This window comes from Petromyzon marinus, assembly GCF_048934315.1.
Source record: "Petromyzon marinus isolate PM22_M1 ecotype Great Lakes invasive population chromosome 78 unlocalized genomic scaffold, UKy_Petmar_22M1.pri1.0 chr78_unloc.3, whole genome shotgun sequence".
In the NCBI taxonomy this organism is placed as follows: domain Eukaryota; kingdom Metazoa; phylum Chordata; class Hyperoartia; order Petromyzontiformes; family Petromyzontidae; genus Petromyzon; species Petromyzon marinus.
This window is the reverse complement of record NW_027422627.1, coordinates 218,360-236,960: the sequence shown is the minus strand read 5'-3', so window position 1 is coordinate 236,960 and position 18,601 is coordinate 218,360. Positions and strand designations below refer to the sequence as shown.

Here is an 18,601-nt window from a genome sequence, read left to right as displayed (position 1 = left end):
ATTTAATATAAATTTCGATTTAAAGCTTTCGTGACTGTAAGGATTCATCTTCTTTGGTTCTTTCGGTAAAGTCACCACGTAGAATGAGAATAAAATAAGACGATAAAATTCTCGCGATGTTTCGGGATCACATTCCTGTAGTTTCACCTGAAGAAGTCTACTTGTGTTGTGGCCGAAACGTCGTGAGAATTTAATCGTCTCATTTTATTTCATTATTTTACTCTCATTCTCCGCGACTTGACCGAAAGAACCAAAGAAGACTTTTAAAATGTTTACGCGATCAAACCCAAACACAACAACAACAGCAGCAGCAGCAAAGAGAGGGGTCGTGGGCGAAACCCAGGCGTTCCCAGCAGGAGCACCGAGTTTGAGTTACAAAGACGGTCGCTCTCGGTTCGAACTGCGCGCAAACCCTCCGTGTGTGTGTGTGTCACTGTGTGTCACTGTGTGTGTGTCATTGTGTGTGTGTGTGTCACTGTGTGTCACTGTGTGTGTGTCACTGTGTGTGTGTCACTGTGTGTGTGTCACTGTGTGTGTGTGTGTCACTGTGTGTGTGTGTCACTGTGTGTGTGTGTCACTGTGTGTGTGTGTGTCACTGTGTGTGTGTGTGTCACTGTGTGTGTGTGTGTCACTGTGTGTGTGTGTGTCACTGTGTGTGTGTGTGTCACTGTGTGTGTGTGTGTCACTGTGTGTGTGTGTGTCACTGTGTGTGTGTGTGTCACTGTGTGTGTGTGTCCGCCGTGCGCCGGTGTCTGGGCTGCGTCGTCGTCGGAGAATCCGGGGCCGGTGTCTGGGGCACCCGGTAAAAACCGAATAAATCCTCTGGCACGAATCCAACGCTTCTTTTACAAACGTCGCGTTTTTATCCGTGATTTGTGTCTGTTTGTCGTGAGTCGGAGGTGCTGGGCTGGGGGGCTGGGGGGCTGGGGGGGGTGGGTGTTGTGTTAACGCCGTGTCTTGCAGACTCCCTCGCGTCTCCTGCGTGCTCGCAACAACAGCAGCAGCAGCAAAGGGGGAGAGAGAGATCATCGGTGAACCCAGGGTGGTTACAGGAGCCCCAAGTCTGCCTCGCGCAGATGTCTCTTGGGTTGGAACCCCAACGGGGCAGAGATCCCAGGCAGTGACAAGACAGGGAGCCAGGTCTGCGTCTTTGATGTCTCGGTTCAAGTGCAGAGGAAGGAAGTGCAAACGGTGGAATTGGCGGTGGATACGGGCAGTTAGCGGACCTCCTGGTAACACCGCAACTCCTTTGGCCGTGCGTTTGAATTTGCCTCGCTGCTGCTACTACTACAGGATTTGTTTGTATCAGGGAGGGGGGACGGGCTCCTAACGTTCTGTGTTACAGGACCCCAGCAGTTGTGCCTAGCGCAGACGTCTCTGTTCAACTCCATGCAATTCCTTACTGGAACTCCACACAGCCTCGGTGCTACTCAACGCAACCTTGATGCAACGTCAACACCGTCTATCAGGGAGTGTCAATGTCTCTTGCTACCCACAGCAACATTATTACTATGCAATGGTCATCAGCAGTGCTGCTAGGTAGCCACGAGTGTGAACACGAAGGTTGTGTTTATCGTTGTCAAGGCTCAGCAGGTGGTGGTGGTGGTGAATCGGAAACGCAAGCTGATGCACAGAGCAAGCAGCCGCACTGCTGTACAACACCAACCCAGACCTGGGTGGAAGGCGGGAGAAGCCGTACGGCCTTTACCATCCACCAGGGAGTGTCAATGACTCTTGTACTTCCCACACGGCAACATTATTTATCAATGGCAGTGAGCCTTGGCTGTGTAGCCCACACGTTGACACACGGAGGTCGTATTTATCATTGTCAAGGCTGAGCGGGTGATGGTGGCGCTGGGCGGAATGGGAGAAACGCAACCTCCTACTGCTGTTACAACCCAGTCCTGGACAGGAGAGGCCAGAGACGACCAACGGCTTCCATCAGGGAGTGTCAATGTCTTTCGCTACCCACAGCAGCAGCATTATTTATTATCAATGGCAATGAGCCGTGCTCTGTAGCCACGCGTAAGCATCATGGAGGTTGTGTTTTATTATTGTCAAGGCTGAGCGGGTGGTGGTGGTGGTGATGGGGAATCGGACACGCTGGCATCCGTTCCTGCCACCCCCAACTTTGAGAAAGATGGCTGGGCGAGTTCTCAACCCAGGTAACCGTGCGAGTCTCCGGCCCGATCCTCGGCCTTGCTCACCAATCGAGCGATTAGTTTTCATAATTGGCCACGCGGGGAAAAGTTGTCAGGAGGACTTTGAAAGTTTTTAACGAGTCAATACTTGAAGCCTAGTTATAGAATAACCACAGCATGAAGTTTACGTAATGTGACTTAAAGTTTGAAATCAATGTTTTCTTACGGCTATCCTGAATATTTCCCTTAGCCAGGAACGGGCGTTGATGGTGACATTGCTAGCAAGCGGTGTGCAGTGTTGGCCATTGTGGCTCTGGGGTGGTGGGTGGGGGGAGGGGCTCCTAACGTTCTATGTTACAGGACCCCAGCAGTTGTGCCTAGAGCAGACGTCTCTGTTCAACTCCACGCAACTTCCTCAGTGCCACTCCACGTTACCTCGGTGCAACTTTACGTAACCTCAACACCTTCACGCAACCTTGCTCCAACTCCTCGCAACTTCAGTGCAACTCCACATGGCCTCAGTTACAACTCCACACAACCTCAGTGCAACTCCTCCACACAACCTCGGTGCAACTCCACGTTACCTCGATGCAACTCCACGTAACCTCGGAACAATTTCATTCAACCTTGCTCCAACTCCTCGCAACTTCAGTGCCATCCGTTGCTTTCAAGTTTGGGACTGGGACTTGGGGGAGGGTGGGGGGGGGTCTCTAATTCGCTGTCTTCTAGAATTCCCATCCAGCGTCTCTTGACTCAAAACATTCCCGCCAGAGCTCCTCCAAGCAACAGTCTCTCACGTGGTCACAGCCAAGTCCTGGACAGGGGAGGCTTGAGAAAACCAACACCGTCAGGGAGTGTCAATGTCTGTTGCTACCCACAACAGCAACATTATTACTATGAAATGGTCATGAGCAGTGCTGCTAGGTAGCCACGAGTGTGAACACGGAGGTTGTGTTTATCATTGTCAAGGCTGAGCGGGTGGTGGTGGTGGTGATGGGGAATCGGACATGCTAGCATCCGTTCCTACCACCCCCAACTTTGAGAAAGATGTCTCTGGGCGACTTCTCAACCCAGGTAACCGTGCGAGTCTCCGGCCCGATCCTCGGCCTTGCTCACCAAACGAGTGATTAGTTTTCGTAATTGGAAACGCAGGGAAATGTTGTCGGCAGGACTTTGTGAAAGTTATAATCGAGGCAAAACTTGAAACCTTTATTTGCAAATGACCACAGCATGAAGTTTCCGTAATGTGACCTGAAGATTGAAATCAATGTTTTCTTACGGCTATCCTGAATATTTCCCTAAGCCAGGAAAGGGCGTTGATGGTGACTTTGCTAGCGAGCAGTGTGCAGCGTTGGCCATTGTGCCTCTGGGGTGGTGGGTGGGGGGAGGGGCTCCTAACGTTCTATGTTACAGGACCCCAGCAGTTGTGTCTAGCGCAGACGTCTCTGTTCAACTCCACGCAACTTCCTCAGGTGCAACTCCACACGGCCTCAGTTACAACTCCCAAGCAACCTCGCGACATCGTACAATGGGACAGCAAGAGGGAAGGAAGCGCAAATTGCTCCTCTATCATCGGCCATTCCAGGCAGTTAACGGGACCCGGTAACACCGTAAATACTTTGACATTCACATTTGCCTTGCTGCTACTACTGCTACAGGCCTTGTGTTTGTATCAGGGGGGAGTGGGGGGGGGGGGTCTCTAACGTTCTGTCTTCCAGAATCCTCTCCCTGGTTTACTCTCGCTCAAACATCTCGGTACAGCTCCAAACCAAGGAAGTCTCAACGGAGCAGAGATCCCAGGCAGTGACGGGACAGGGAGCCAGGTCTGCGTCTTTGATGTCTCGGTTCAACTCCACGCGGCTTCGTGTTGTTGCAAGCGGAGTGGAGGGCGTGCAGATGTCTGGGGCGTCGTCGGGAGAATCCAGGCCGTTAACGGGACACCTGGTAAAGTTAAAACGCCGTTGCCTTTCGAATTATCAACGACGACTACGGGCTTTGCTTTTGTATCGGAGTTGCGGGGGGGGGGGGGGGTCTTAACGTTTTATTTTCCAGAATCCCTCGCTTCTGCGTCCTCGCCATGCCAGCAAAGAGGGGGAAGAGAGATCATCGGTGAATCCAGGCAGTGGCAAGAGCTCAAGTCTGCTTTACACAGACGTCTCTCACGCTTCGAGCTCCACACAAACCCTCTCGTGCGTCCCGTGAAGGAAGTGCGGATGTCTGGGGCGTCGTCGGGAAAACCCAGGCAGTTAACGGACCTCCTGGTAAAACCGCAGCTCCTGGGCCATCCGTTGTTTTCAAGTTTGTTGACTGTGGCAGTTGGGGGGGGGGGGGGGGGTTCCTTTAACGCTGCAACCTGCAGACTCCTCGACCCGGCTACTCGCGGAGGAGGCCCAAGGTCTTCGTCCGTCGGCGATTCCAGGCGGTTGTACCGGTACCTGGCGACACCACAAATACTTTGGCGCCTGTTTTAATTGGCCTAGCTACTACCGGAGTTGTGTTTGTATCGGCAGAAGGCGGGGGGGGGGGGTACTCTAACCTTCTGTCTTCCAGAATCCTCCCCGGGTCTACTCTCCTACTCGCTTTGAACATCATCTCAACATCTCGGTACAGCTCCAAACCAAGGAAGCCCCAACGGGGCAGAGATCCCAGGCAGTGACGGGACAGGGAGCCAGGTCTCCAGCCTCCTACCGCTGTTACAACTCAGTCCTGGACAGGAGGGGCCAGAGAACGCCAACTCCGTCCATCAGGGAGTGTCAATGTCTCTTGCGACCCACAGCGGCAACATTATTACTATGCAATGGTCATGAGCAGTGCCGCTAGGTAGCCACGAGTGTGAACACGGAGGTCGTGTTTATCATTGTCAAGGCCGAGCGGGCGATGGTGGCGATGGGCGGAATGGGAGAAACGCAACCTCCTACCGCTGTTACAACCCAGTCCAGGACAGGAGAGGCCAGAGACGATCAACAGCGTCCATCAGGGAGTGTCAATGTCTCTCGCTACCCACAGCAGCAGCATTCTTTATTATCAATGGCAATGAGCCGTGCTCTGTAGCCACGCATGAGCATCATGGAGATTGTGTTTTATTATTGTCAAGGCTGAGCGGGTGGTGGTGGTGATGGGGAATCGGACACGCTGGCATCCGTTCCTGCCACCCCCAACTTTGAGAAAGATGTCTCTGGGCGACTTCTCAACCCAGGTAACCGTGCGAGTCTCCGGCCCGATCCTCGGCCTTGCTCGCCAATCGAGCGATTAGTTTTCATAATTGGCCACGCGGGGAAAAGTTGTCAGGAGAACTTTGAAAGTTTTTAACGAGTCAATACTTGAAGCCTAGTTATAGAATAACCACAGCATGAAGTTTACGTAATGTGACCTGAAGATTGAAATCAATGTTTTCTTACGGCTATCCTGAATATTTCCCTAAGCCAGGAAAGGGCTTTGATGGTGACATTGCTAGCGAGCGGTGTTCAGTGTTGGCCATTGTGGCTCTGGGGTGGTGGGTGGGGGCAGGGGCTCCTAACGTTCTGTTACAGGACCCCAGCAGTTGTGCCTAGCGCAGACGTCTCTGTTCAACTCCGCAACTTCCTCGGTGCAACGCCACACGGTCTCTGCAACTCCACACAACCTCGCTGCAACTCCACACAAACTCGGTCCAACTCAACGTAACCTCAACACCTTCACGCAACCTTGCTCCAACTCCTCGCAACTTCAGTGCAACTTCAGTGCAACTCCACACGGCCTCAGTTACAACTCCACACAACCTCGCTGCAACTACTCCACACAACCTCGGTGCAACTCCACGTAACCTCGGAACAATTTCATTCAACCTTGCTCCAACCCCTTGCAGCTCCAGTGCCATCCGTTGCTTTCAAGTTTGGGACTGGGACTTGGGGGAGGGTGGGGGGGGGTCTCTAATTCGCTGTCTTCTAGAATTCCCATCCAGCGTCTCTTGACTCAGAACATTCCCGCCAGAGCTCCTCCAAGCAACAGTCTCTCACGTGGTCACAGCCAAGTCCTGGACAGGGGAGGCTTGAGAAAACCAACACCGTCAGGGAGTGTCAATGTCTCTTGCTACCCACAGCAGCTACATTATTACTGTGAAATGGTCATGAGCAGTGCTGCTAGGTAGCCACAAGTGTGAACACGGAGGTTGTGTTTATCATTGTGAAGGCTGACCGGGTGATGGTGATGGGGAATCGGACACGCTGGCATCCGTTCCTGCCACCCCCAACTTTGAGAAAGATGTCTGGGCGAGTTCTCAACCAGGTAACCGTGAGAGTCTCCAGCCCGATCCTCGGCCTTGCTCACCAAACGAGCGATTAGTTTTCGTAATTGGAAACGCAGGGAAATGTTGTCAGGAGGACTTTGTGAAAGTTTTAATCGAGGCAAAACTTGAAACCTTTATTTGCAAATAACCACAGCATGAAGTTTACGTAATGTGACCTGAAGATTGAAATCAATGTTTTCTTACGGCTATCCTGAATATTTCCCTAAGGCAGCAAAGGGCGTTGATGATGACATTGCTAGCAAGCGGTGTGCAGTGTTGGCCATTGTGGCTCTGGGGTGGTGGGAGGGGCTCCTAACGTTCTATGTTACAGGACCCCAGCAGTTGTGCCTAGCGCAGACGTCTTTGTTCAACTCCACGCAACTTCCTCAGTTGCAACTCACACGGCCTCAGTGCAACTCTTCCATACAACCTCGCTGCAACTCCTCCACACAACCTCCGTGCAACTCCACGTAACCTCAGAACAATTTCATTCAACCTTGCTCCAACTCCTCGCAACTTCAGTGCAACTCCACACGTTCTCTGTGCAACTCCCAAGCAACCTCGCGACATCGTACAAGGGGACAGCAAGAGGGAAGGAAGCGCAAATTGCTCCTCTATCATCGGCCATTCCAGGCAGTTAACGGGACCCGGTAACACCGTAAATACTTTGACATTCACATTTGCCTTACTGCTACTACTGGCCTTGTGTTTGTATCAGGGGGAGTGGGGGGGGGTCTCTAACGTTCTGTCTTCCAGAATCCTCTCCCTGGTCTACTCTCGCTCAAACATCAAACATCTCGGTACAGCTCCAAACCAAGGAAGCCCCAACGGGGCAGAGATCCCAGGCAGTGACGGGACAGGGAGCCAGGTCTGCGTCTCGATGTCTCGGTTCAAGTGCAGAGGAAGAAAGTGCAAGTGGTTGAATTGGCGGTGGATACGGGCAGTTAGCGGACCTCCTGGTAACACCGCAACTCCTTTGGCCGTGCGTTTGAATTTGCCTCGCTGCTACTACTACTACAGGATTTGTTTGTATCGGGGTGGGGGGAGGGGCTCCTAACGTTGTGTTACAGGACCCCAGCAGTTGTGCCTAGCGCAGACGTCTCTGTTCAACTTCACGCAACTTCTTACTGGAACTCCACACAGCCTCGGTGCCACTCAACGCAACCTTGATGCAACTCCAACACCGTCCATCAGGGAGTGTCAATGTCTCTTGCTACCCACAGCAACAACATTATTACTATGCAATGGTCATGAGCAGTGCTGCTAGGTAGCCACGAGTGTGAACACGGAGGTTGTGTTTATCGTTGTCAAGGCTGAGCGGGTGATGGTGGCGATGGGCGGAATGGGAGAAACGCAACCCCCTACCGCTGTTACAACCCAGTCCTGGACAGGAGAGGCCAGAGACGACCAACAGCGTCCATCAGGGAGTGTCAATGTCTCTCGCTACCCACAACAGCAGCATTCATTATTATAAATGGCAATGAGCCGTGCTCTGTAGCCACGCGTGAGCATCATGGAAGTTTTATTATTGTCAAGGCTGAGCGGGTGGTGGTGGTGATTGGGAATCGGACACGCTGGCATTCGTTCCTGCCACCCCCAACTTTGAGAAAGATGTCTGGGCGAGTTCTCAACCCAGGTAACCGTGCGAGTCTCCGGCCCGATCCTCGGCCTTACTCACCAAACGAGCGATGTGGATGTCTATTTGAAGTTTGACGTTTTGGTTTTCGTAATTGGCCACGCGGGGAAAAGTTGTCGGTAGGACTTTGTGAAAGTTTTAAACGAGGCAAAACTTGAAACCTTTATTTGCAAATGAACACAGCATGAAGTTTATGTAATGTGACCTGAAGATTGAAATCAATGTTTTCTTACGGCTATCCTGAATATTTCCCTAAGCCAGGAAAGGGCGTTGATGGTGACATTGCTAGCGAGCGGTGTGCAGTGTTGGCCATTGTGGCTCTGGGGTGGTGGGTAGGGGGAAGGGCTCCTAACGTTCTGTTACAGGACCCCAGCAGTTGTGCCTAGCGCAGATTTCTTGGTTCAACTCCACGCAACTTCCTCAGTTGCAACTCACACGGCCTCAGTGCAACTCCTCCACACAACCTCGGTGCAACTCCACGTTTCCTCGGTGCAACTCTACGTAACTTCAGAACACCTTCACGCAACCTTGCTCCAACTCCTCGCAACTTCAGTGCAACTCCACACGTTCTCTGTGCAACTCCCAAGCAACCTCGCGACATCGTACAAAGGGACAGCAAGAGGGAAGGAAGCGCAAATTGCTCCTCTATCATCGGCCATTCCAGGCAGTTAACGTGAACCGGTAACACCGTAAATACTGTGACATTCACATTTGCCTTGCTGCTTCTGCTACTACTACAGGCCTTGTGTTTGTATCAGGGGGGAGTGGGGGGGGGTCTCTAACGTTCTGTCTTCCAGAATCCTCTCCCTGGTCTACTCTGAAACATCTCGGTACAGCTCCAAACCAAGGAAGCCCCAACGGGGCAGAGATCCCAGGCAGTGACGGGACAGGGAGCCAGGTCTGCGTCTTTGATGTCTCGGTTCAACTCCACGCGGCTTCGTGTTGTTGCAAGCGGAGTGGAGGGCGTGCAGATGTCTGGGGCTTCGTCGGGAGAATCCAGACCGTTAACGGGACACCTGGTAAAGTTAAAACGCCGTTGCCATTCGCATTATCAACGACTACTTCAGGCTTTGCTTTCGTATTGGAGTTGGGGAGGGGGGGGTCGTCTTAACACCGTGTCTTCCAGAATCCCTCGCGTCTCCTGCGTCCTCGCGACGCCAGCAAAGAGGGGGAAGAGAGATCATCGGTGAATCCAGGCAGTGGCAAGAGCTCAAGTCTGATTTACACAGACAGCTCTCACGCTTCGAGCTCAACGCAAACCCACTCGTGCGTCCCGTAAAGGAAGTGCGGATGTCTGGGGCGTCGTCGGAAAAACCCAGGCAGTTAACGGACCTCCTGGTAACAACCACAAATCTCTGCTGAAACGTTTCGCTTTTTCAAACGTGAGTTGTTATTTTATTTGTGTTCGTATGTTGGGAGTTGACGGGGAAGGGGGTGGGGGGTGGTGTTGTCCCCTAACGCCGTGTCTTCCAGACTCGCGTCTCCTGCGTGCTCGCAACAAGAAGTGCAACGGGGGGGGGTGGGGGGACAGAGCGAGAGAGTTGACAAAGTTGATGGGCGAGAATCAGGAGTGGAGTCTGGAGCGAGGATCAGGAGTGGAGTCTGGAGCGAGGATCAGGAGTGGAGTCTGGAGCGAGGATCTGGAGTGGAGTCTGGAGCGAGGATCAGGAGTGGAGTCTGGAGCGAGGATCTGGAGTGGAGTCTGGAGGGAGGAGCAGGAGTGGAGTCTTGAGCGAGGATCAGGAGTGGAGTGGAGTCTGGAGCGTGGATCAGGAGTGGAGTGGAGTCTTGAGCGAGGATCTGGAGTGGAGTCTTGAGCGAGGATCTGGAGTGGAGTCTGGAGTGAGGATCAGGAGTGGAGTCTGGAGTGAGGATAAGGAGTGGAGTCTGGAGTGAGGATCAGGAGTGGAGTCTGGAGCGAGGATCAGGAGTGGAGTCTGGAGCGAGGATCTGGAGTGTAGTCTGGAGGGAGGATCTGGAGTGGATTCTGGAACGAGGATCTGGAGTGTAGTCTGGAGCGAGGATCTGGAGTGGAGTCTGGAACGAGGATCAGGAGTGGAGTCTGGAGCGAGGATCAGGAGTGGAGTCTGGAACGAGGATCAGGAGTGGAGTCTGGAGCGAGGATCAGGAGTGGAGTCTGGAGCGAGGATCTGGAGTGGAGTCTGGAGCGAGGATCAGGAGTGGAGTCTGGAACGAGGATCAGGAGTGGAGTCTGGAGCGAGGATCAGGAGTGGAGTCTGGAGCGAGGATCTGGAGTGGAGTCTGGAGCGAGGATCAGGAGTGGAGTCTGAAGCGAGGATCAGGAATGGAGTCTGGAGCGAGGATCAGGAGTGGAGTCTGGAGCGAGGATCGGGAGTGGAGTCTGGAGTGAGGATCTGGAGTGGAGTCTGGAGTGAAAATCAGGAGTGGAGTGGATTCTGGAGCGAGGATCAGGAGTGGAGTGGATTCTGGAGCGAGGATCAGGAGTGGAGTCTGGAGCGAGGATCAGGAGTGGAGTGGAGTCTGGATCAAAGTGGCAGCAGCCCCGAATCATCAACGACTACTTCAGGCTTTGCGTTCGTATCGTAGTTTGGGGCGGGGGTGTTCCTAACGTTTCACGAGCGATGTACATAACAGAAGTTGGTTTTTGTGCGTGTGCTAGAACCAGTGACGAATTGGCACGTTTTGTTCACGCGACAAACCTTACCCCAATTGGCCGTGTCGGGTGGTGGCGGGTTTTAACGACACATTTAATATAAATTTCGATTTAAAGCTTTCGTGACTGTAAGGATTCATCTTCTTTGGTTCTTTCGGTAAAGTCACCACGTAGAATGAGAATAAAATAAGACGATAAAATTCTCGCGATGTTTCGGGATCACATTCCTGTAGTTTCACCTGAAGAAGTCTACTTGTGTTGTGGCCGAAACGTCGTGAGAATTTAATCGTCTCATTTTATTTCATTATTTTACTCTCATTCTCCGCGACTTGACCGAAAGAACCAAAGAAGACTTTTAAAATGTTTACGCGATCAAACCCAAACACAACAACAACAGCAGCAGCAGCAAAGAGAGGGGTCGTGGGCGAAACCCAGGCGTTCCCAGCAGGAGCACCGAGTTTGAGTTACAAAGACGGTCGCTCTCGGTTCGAACTGCGCGCAAACCCTCCGTGTGTGTGTGTGTCACTGTGTGTCACTGTGTGTGTGTCATTGTGTGTGTGTGTCACTGTGTGTCACTGTGTGTGTGTGTGTGTCACTGTGTGTGTGTCACTGTGTGTGTGTCACTGTGTGTGTGTGTGTGTGTCACTGTGTGTGTGTGTCACTGTGTGTGTGTGTCACTGTGTGTGTGTGTGTCACTGTGTGTGTGTGTGTCACTGTGTGTGTGTGTGTCACTGTGTGTGTGTCACTGTGTGTGTGTGTGTCACTGTGTGTGTGTGTGTCACTGTGTGTGTGTGTGTCACTGTGTGTGTGTGTGTCACTGTGTGTGTGTGTGTGTGTCCGCCGTGCGCCGGTGTCTGGGCTGCGTCGTCGTCGGAGAATCCGGGGCCGGTGTCTGGGGCACCCGGTAAAAACCGAATAAATCCTCTGGCACGAATCCAACGCTTCTTTTACAAACGTCGCGTTTTTATCCGTGATTTGTGTCTGTTTGTCGTGAGTCGGAGGTGCTGGGCTGGGGGGCTGGGGGGCTGGGGGGGGTGGGTGTTGTGTTAACGCCGTGTCTTGCAGACTCCCTCGCGTCTCCTGCGTGCTCGCAACAACAGCAGCAGCAGCAAAGGGGGAGAGAGAGATCATCGGTGAACCCAGGGTGGTTACAGGAGCCCCAAGTCTGCCTCGCGCAGATGTCTCTTGGGTTGGAACCCCAACGGGGCAGAGATCCCAGGCAGTGACAAGACAGGGAGCCAGGTCTGCGTCTTTGATGTCTCGGTTCAAGTGCAGAGGAAGGAAGTGCAAACGGTGGAATTGGCGGTGGATACGGGCAGTTAGCGGACCTCCTGGTAACACCGCAACTCCTTTGGCCGTGCGTTTGAATTTGCCTCGCTGCTGCTACTACTACAGGATTTGTTTGTATCAGGGAGGGGGGACGGGCTCCTAACGTTCTGTGTTACAGGACCCCAGCAGTTGTGCCTAGCGCAGACGTCTCTGTTCAACTCCATGCAATTCCTTACTGGAACTCCACACAGCCTCGGTGCTACTCAACGCAACCTTGATGCAACGTCAACACCGTCTATCAGGGAGTGTCAATGTCTCTTGCTACCCACAGCAACATTATTACTATGCAATGGTCATCAGCAGTGCTGCTAGGTAGCCACGAGTGTGAACACGAAGGTTGTGTTTATCGTTGTCAAGGCTCAGCAGGTGGTGGTGGTGGTGAATCGGAAACGCAAGCTGATGCACAGAGCAAGCAGCCGCACTGCTGTACAACACCAACCCAGACCTGGGTGGAAGGCGGGAGAAGCCGTACGGCCTTTACCATCCACCAGGGAGTGTCAATGACTCTTGTACTTCCCACACGGCAACATTATTTATCAATGGCAGTGAGCCTTGGCTGTGTAGCCCACACGTTGACACACGGAGGTCGTATTTATCATTGTCAAGGCTGAGCGGGTGATGGTGGCGCTGGGCGGAATGGGAGAAACGCAACCTCCTACTGCTGTTACAACCCAGTCCTGGACAGGAGAGGCCAGAGACGACCAACGGCTTCCATCAGGGAGTGTCAATGTCTTTCGCTACCCACAGCAGCAGCATTATTTATTATCAATGGCAATGAGCCGTGCTCTGTAGCCACGCGTAAGCATCATGGAGGTTGTGTTTTATTATTGTCAAGGCTGAGCGGGTGGTGGTGGTGGTGATGGGGAATCGGACACGCTGGCATCCGTTCCTGCCACCCCCAACTTTGAGAAAGATGGCTGGGCGAGTTCTCAACCCAGGTAACCGTGCGAGTCTCCGGCCCGATCCTCGGCCTTGCTCACCAATCGAGCGATTAGTTTTCATAATTGGCCACGCGGGGAAAAGTTGTCAGGAGGACTTTGAAAGTTTTTAACGAGTCAATACTTGAAGCCTAGTTATAGAATAACCACAGCATGAAGTTTACGTAATGTGACTTAAAGTTTGAAATCAATGTTTTCTTACGGCTATCCTGAATATTTCCCTTAGCCAGGAACGGGCGTTGATGGTGACATTGCTAGCAAGCGGTGTGCAGTGTTGGCCATTGTGGCTCTGGGGTGGTGGGTGGGGGGAGGGGCTCCTAACGTTCTATGTTACAGGACCCCAGCAGTTGTGCCTAGAGCAGACGTCTCTGTTCAACTCCACGCAACTTCCTCAGTGCCACTCCACGTTACCTCGGTGCAACTTTACGTAACCTCAACACCTTCACGCAACCTTGCTCCAACTCCTCGCAACTTCAGTGCAACTCCACATGGCCTCAGTTACAACTCCACACAACCTCAGTGCAACTCCTCCACACAACCTCGGTGCAACTCCACGTTACCTCGATGCAACTCCACGTAACCTCGGAACAATTTCATTCAACCTTGCTCCAACTCCTCGCAACTTCAGTGCCATCCGTTGCTTTCAAGTTTGGGACTGGGACTTGGGGGAGGGTGGGGGGGGGGGTCTCTAATTCGCTGTCTTCTAGAATTCCCATCCAGCGTCTCTTGACTCAAAACATTCCCGCCAGAGCTCCTCCAAGCAACAGTCTCTCACGTGGTCACAGCCAAGTCCTGGACAGGGGAGGCTTGAGAAAACCAACACCGTCAGGGAGTGTCAATGTCTGTTGCTACCCACAACAGCAACATTATTACTATGAAATGGTCATGAGCAGTGCTGCTAGGTAGCCACGAGTGTGAACACGGAGGTTGTGTTTATCATTGTCAAGGCTGAGCGGGTGGTGGTGGTGGTGATGGGGAATCGGACACGCTAGCATCCGTTCCTACCACCCCCAACTTTGAGAAAGATGTCTCTGGGCGACTTCTCAACCCAGGTAACCGTGCGAGTCTCCGGCCCGATCCTCGGCCTTGCTCACCAAACGAGTGATTAGTTTTCGTAATTGGAAACGCGGGGAAAAGTTGTCAGGAGGACTTTGAAAGTTTTTAACGAGTCAAAACTTGAAGCCTAGTTAGAGAATAACCACAGCATGAAGTTTAGATCATGTGACCTGAAGATTGCAATCAATGTTTTCTTACGACTATCCTGCATATTTACCTAAGCCAGGAGTGGAGTCTGGAGCGAGGATCAGGAGTGAAGTGGAGTCTGGAGCGAGGATCAGGAGTTGAGTGGAGTCTGGAGCGAGGATCAGGAGTGGAGTGGAGTCTGGAGCGAGGATCAGAAGTGGAGTCTGGAGGGAGGATCAGGAGTGGAGTATGGAGTGAGGATCTGGAGCGAGGATCAGGAGTGGAGTCTGGAGCGAGAATCAGAAGTGGAGTCTGGAGCGAGGATCTGGAGCGAGGATCAGGAGTGGAGTCTGAAGTGAGGATCAGGAGTAGAGTCTGGAGCGAGGATCAGGAGTGGAGTGGAGTCTGGAGTGAGGATCAGGAGTGGAGTCTGTAGCGAGGATCAGGAGTGGAGTGGAGTCTGGAGCGAGGATCAGGAGTGGAGTGGAGTCTGGAGTGAGGATCAGGAGTGGAGTCTGGAGCGAGGATCAGAAGTGGAGTCTGGAGGGAGGATCAGCAGTGGAGTATGGAGTGAGGATCTGGAGCGAGGATCAGGAGTGGAGTCTGGAGCGAGGATCAGGAGTGGAGTCTGGAGCGAGGATCAGCAGTGGAGTATGGAGTGAGGATCTGGAGCGAGGATCAGGAGTGGAGTCTGGAGCGAGGATCAGGAGTGGAGTCTGGAGCGAGGATCAGGAGTGGAGTGGAGTCTGGAGTGAGGATCAGGAGTGGAGTCTGGAGCGAGGATCAGGATTGGAGTGGAGTCTGGAGCGAGGATCGGAGTGGAGTGGAGTCTGGAGCGAGGAACAGGAGTGGAGTCTGGAGCGAGGATCAGGAGTGGAGTCTGGAGCGAGGATCAGGAGTGGAGTCTGGAGCGAGGATCAGGAGTGGAGTGGAGTCTGGTGCGAGGATCAGGAGTGGAGTCTGGAGCGAGGATCAGGAGTGGAGTCTGGAGCGAGGATCAGGAGTGGAGTCTGGAGCGAGGATCTGGAGTGGAGTCTGGAGCGAGGATCAGGAGTGGAGTCTGGAGTGAGGATCTGGAGCGAGGATCAGGAGTGGAGTCTGGAGTGAGGATGAGGAGCGGAGTCTGGAGCAGGGATCCGGAGTGGAGTCTGGAGCAAGGATCCAGAGTGGAGTCTGGAGCGAGGATCAGGAGTGGAGTCTGGAGCAGGGATCCGGAGTGGAGTCTTGAGCTAGGGTCAGGAGTGGAGTCTGGAGTCTGGAGCGAGGATCTGGAGTGGAGTGGAGTCTGGAACGAGGATCCGGAGTGGAGTCTTGAGCGAGGATCAGGAGTGGAGTGGAGTCTGTAGCGAGGATCAGGAGTGGAGTGGAGTCTGGAGCGAGGATCCGGAGTGGAGTCTGGCGCGAGGATCAGGAGTGGAGTGGAGTCTGGAGCGAGGATCAGGAGTGGAGTCTGGAGCGAGGATCAGGAGTGGAGTCTGGAGCGAGGATCAGGAGTGGAGTCTGGAGCGAGGATCAGGAGTGGAGTCTGGAGCGAGGATCAGGAGTGGAGTCTGGAGCGAGGATCTGGAGCGAGGATCAGGAGTGGAGTCTGGAGTGAGGATCAGGAGTATAGTCTGGAGCAGGGATCCGGAGTGGAGTCTGGTGCGAGGATCAGGAGTGGAGTCTGGAGCAGGGATCCGGAGTGTAGTCTTGAGCTAGGGTCAGGAGTGGAGTCTGGAGTCTGGAGCGAGGATCTGGAGTGGAGTGGAGTCTGGAGCGAGGATCAGGAGTGGAGTTTGGAGCGAGGATCAGGAGTGGAGTCTGGAGCGAGGATCAGGAGTGGAGTCTGGAGCGACCATCAGGAGTGGAGTCTGGAGCGAGGATCAGGAGTGGAGTCTGGAGCGAGGATCAGGAGTGGAGTCTGGAGCGAGCATCAGGAGTGGAGTCTGGAGCGAGCATCAGGAGTGGAGTCTGGAGCGAGCATCAGGAGTGGAGTCTGGAGCGAGGATCAGGAGTGGAGTCTGGAGCGAGGATCAGGAGTGGAGTCTGGAGCGAGGATCAGGAGTGGAGTCTGGAGCGAGGATCAGGAGTGGAGTCTGGAGCGAGGATCAGGAGTGGAGTCTGGAGCGAGGATCAGGAGTGGAGTCTGGAGCGAGGATCAGGAGTGGAGTCTGGAGTGAGCATCAGGAGTGGAGTTTGGAGCGAGCATCAGGAGTGGAGTCTGGAGCGAGGATCAGGAGTGGAGTCTGGAGCGAGGATCAGGAGTGGAGTCTGGAGCGAGGATCAGGAGTGGAGTCTGGAGCGAGGATCAGGAGTGGAGTGGAGTCTGGAGCGAGGATCAGGAGTGGAGTGGAGTCTGGAGCGAGGATCAGGAGTGGAGTCTGGAGAGAGGATCAGGAGTGGAGTCTGGAGCGAGGATCAGGAGTGGAGTCTGGAGCGAGGATCAGGAGTGGAGTGGAGTCTGGAGCGAGGATCAGGAGTGGAGTCTGGAGCGAGGATCAGGAGTGGAGTCTGGAGAGAGGATCAGGAGTGGAGTCTGGAGCGAGGATCAGGAGTGGAGTCTGGAGCGAGGATCAGGAGTGGAGTGGAGTCTGGAGCGAGGATCAGGAGTGGAGTGGAGTCTGGAGCGAGGATCAGGAGTGGAGTGGAGTCTGGAGCGAGGATCAGGAGTGGAGTGGAGTCTGGAGCGAGGATCAGGAGTGGAGTCTGGAGCGAGGATCAGGAGTGGAGTGGAGTCTGCAGCGAGGGTCAGGAGTGGAGTCTGGAGCGAGGATCAGGAGTAGAGTCTGGAGCAGGGATCCGGAGTGGAGTCTTGAGCTAGGGTCAGGAGTGGAGTCTGGAGTCTGGAGCGAGGATCTGGAGTGGAGTCTGGAGCGAGGATCAGGAGTGGAGTCTGGAGCGAGGATCAGGAGTGGAGTCTGGAGCGAGGATCAGGAGTGGAGTCTGGAGCGAGGATCAGGAGTGGAGTCTGGAGCGAGGATCTGGAGTGGAGTCTGGAGCGAGGACCAGGAGTGGAGTCTGGAGCGAGGATCGAGGACCAGGAGTGGAGTCTGGAGCGAGGATCTGGAGTGGAGTCTGGAGCGAGGATCAGGAGTGGAGTCTGGAGCAAGGATCAGGAGTGGAGTGGAGTCTGGAGTGAGAATCAGGAGTGGAGTCTGGAGCGAGCATCAGGAGTGGAGTCTGGAGCGAGGATCAGGAGTAGAATCTGGAGTGAGGATCAGGAGTGGAGTATGGAGTGAGAATCAGGAGTGGAGTATGGAGTGAGGATCAGGAGTGGAGTCTGGAGCGAGGATCAGGAGTGGAGTGGAGTCTGGAGCGAGGATCAGGAGTGGAGTCTGGAGCGAGGATCAGGAGTGGAGTCTGGAGAGAGGATCAGGAGTGGAGTCTGGAGAGAGGATCAGGAGTGGAGTCTGGAGCGAGGATCAGGAGTGGAGTCTGGAGCGAGGGTCAGGTGTGGAGTGGAGTCTGGAGCGAGGATCAGGAGTGGAGTCTGGAGCGAGGATCTGGAGTGGAGTCTGGAGCGAGGATCAGGAGTGGAATCTGGAGCGAGGATCAGGAGTGGAGTATGGAGCGAGGATCAGGAGTGGAGTCTGGAGCGAGGATCAGGAGTGGAGTCTGGAGCGAGGATCAGGAGTGGAGTGGAGTCTGGAGCGAGCATCAGGAGTGGAGTCTGGAGCGAGGATCAGGAGTGGAGTCTGGAGCGAGGATCAGGAGTGGAGTCTGGAGCGAGGGTCAGGTGTGGAGTGGAGTCTGGAGCGAGGATCAGGAGTGGAGTCTGGAGCGAGGGTCAGGTGTGGAGTGGAGTCTGGAGCGAGGATCAGGAGTGGAGTCTGGAGCGAGGATCAGGAGTGGAGTCTGGAGCGAGGATCAGGAGTGGAGTCTGGAGCGAGGATCTGGAGTGGAGTCTGGAGCGAAGACCAGGAGTGGAGTCTGGAGCGAGGATCGAGGACCAGGAGTGGAGTCTGGAGCGAGGATCTGGAGTGGAGTCTGGAGCGAGGATCAGGAGTGGAGTCTGGAGCAAGGATCAGGAGTGGAGTGGAGTCTGGAGTGAGAATCAGGAGTGGAGTCTGGAGCGAGCATCAGGAGTGGAGTCTGGAGCGAGGATCAGGAGTAGAATCTGGAGTGAGGATCAGGAGTGGAGTCTGGAGCGAAGATGAGGAGTGGAGTCTGGAGCGAGGATGAGGAGTGGAGTATGGAGTGAGAATCAGGAGTGGAGTATGGAGTGAGGATCAGGAGTGGAGTCTGGAGCGAGGATCAGGAGTGGAGTGGAGTCTGGAGCGAGGATCAGGAGTGGAGTCTGGAGCGAGGATCAGGAGTGGAGTCTGGAGAGAGGATCAGGAGTGGAGTCTGGAGAGAGGATCAGGAGTGGAGTCTGGAGCGAGGATCAGGAGTGGAGTCTGGAGCGAGGGTCAGGTGTGGAGTGGAGTCTGGAGCGAGGATCAGGAGTGGAGTCTGGAGCGAGGATCTGGAGTGGAGTCTGGAGCGAGGATCAGGAGT

General features: G+C 54.1%; 1 long non-coding RNA gene across 1 annotated transcript; it reads left to right on the top strand.

Moving 5' to 3' along the window:
- The first annotated feature begins 918 nt into the window (after positions 1-918).
- LOC142908317 (uncharacterized) lies at positions 919-11,615 on the top strand. Its single transcript, XR_012931681.1, has 2 exons — positions 919-9,379; positions 9,515-11,615. It is a non-coding gene; the product is annotated as an uncharacterized LOC142908317 (long non-coding RNA).
- The last annotated feature ends 6,986 nt before the right edge of the window (positions 11,616-18,601 follow it).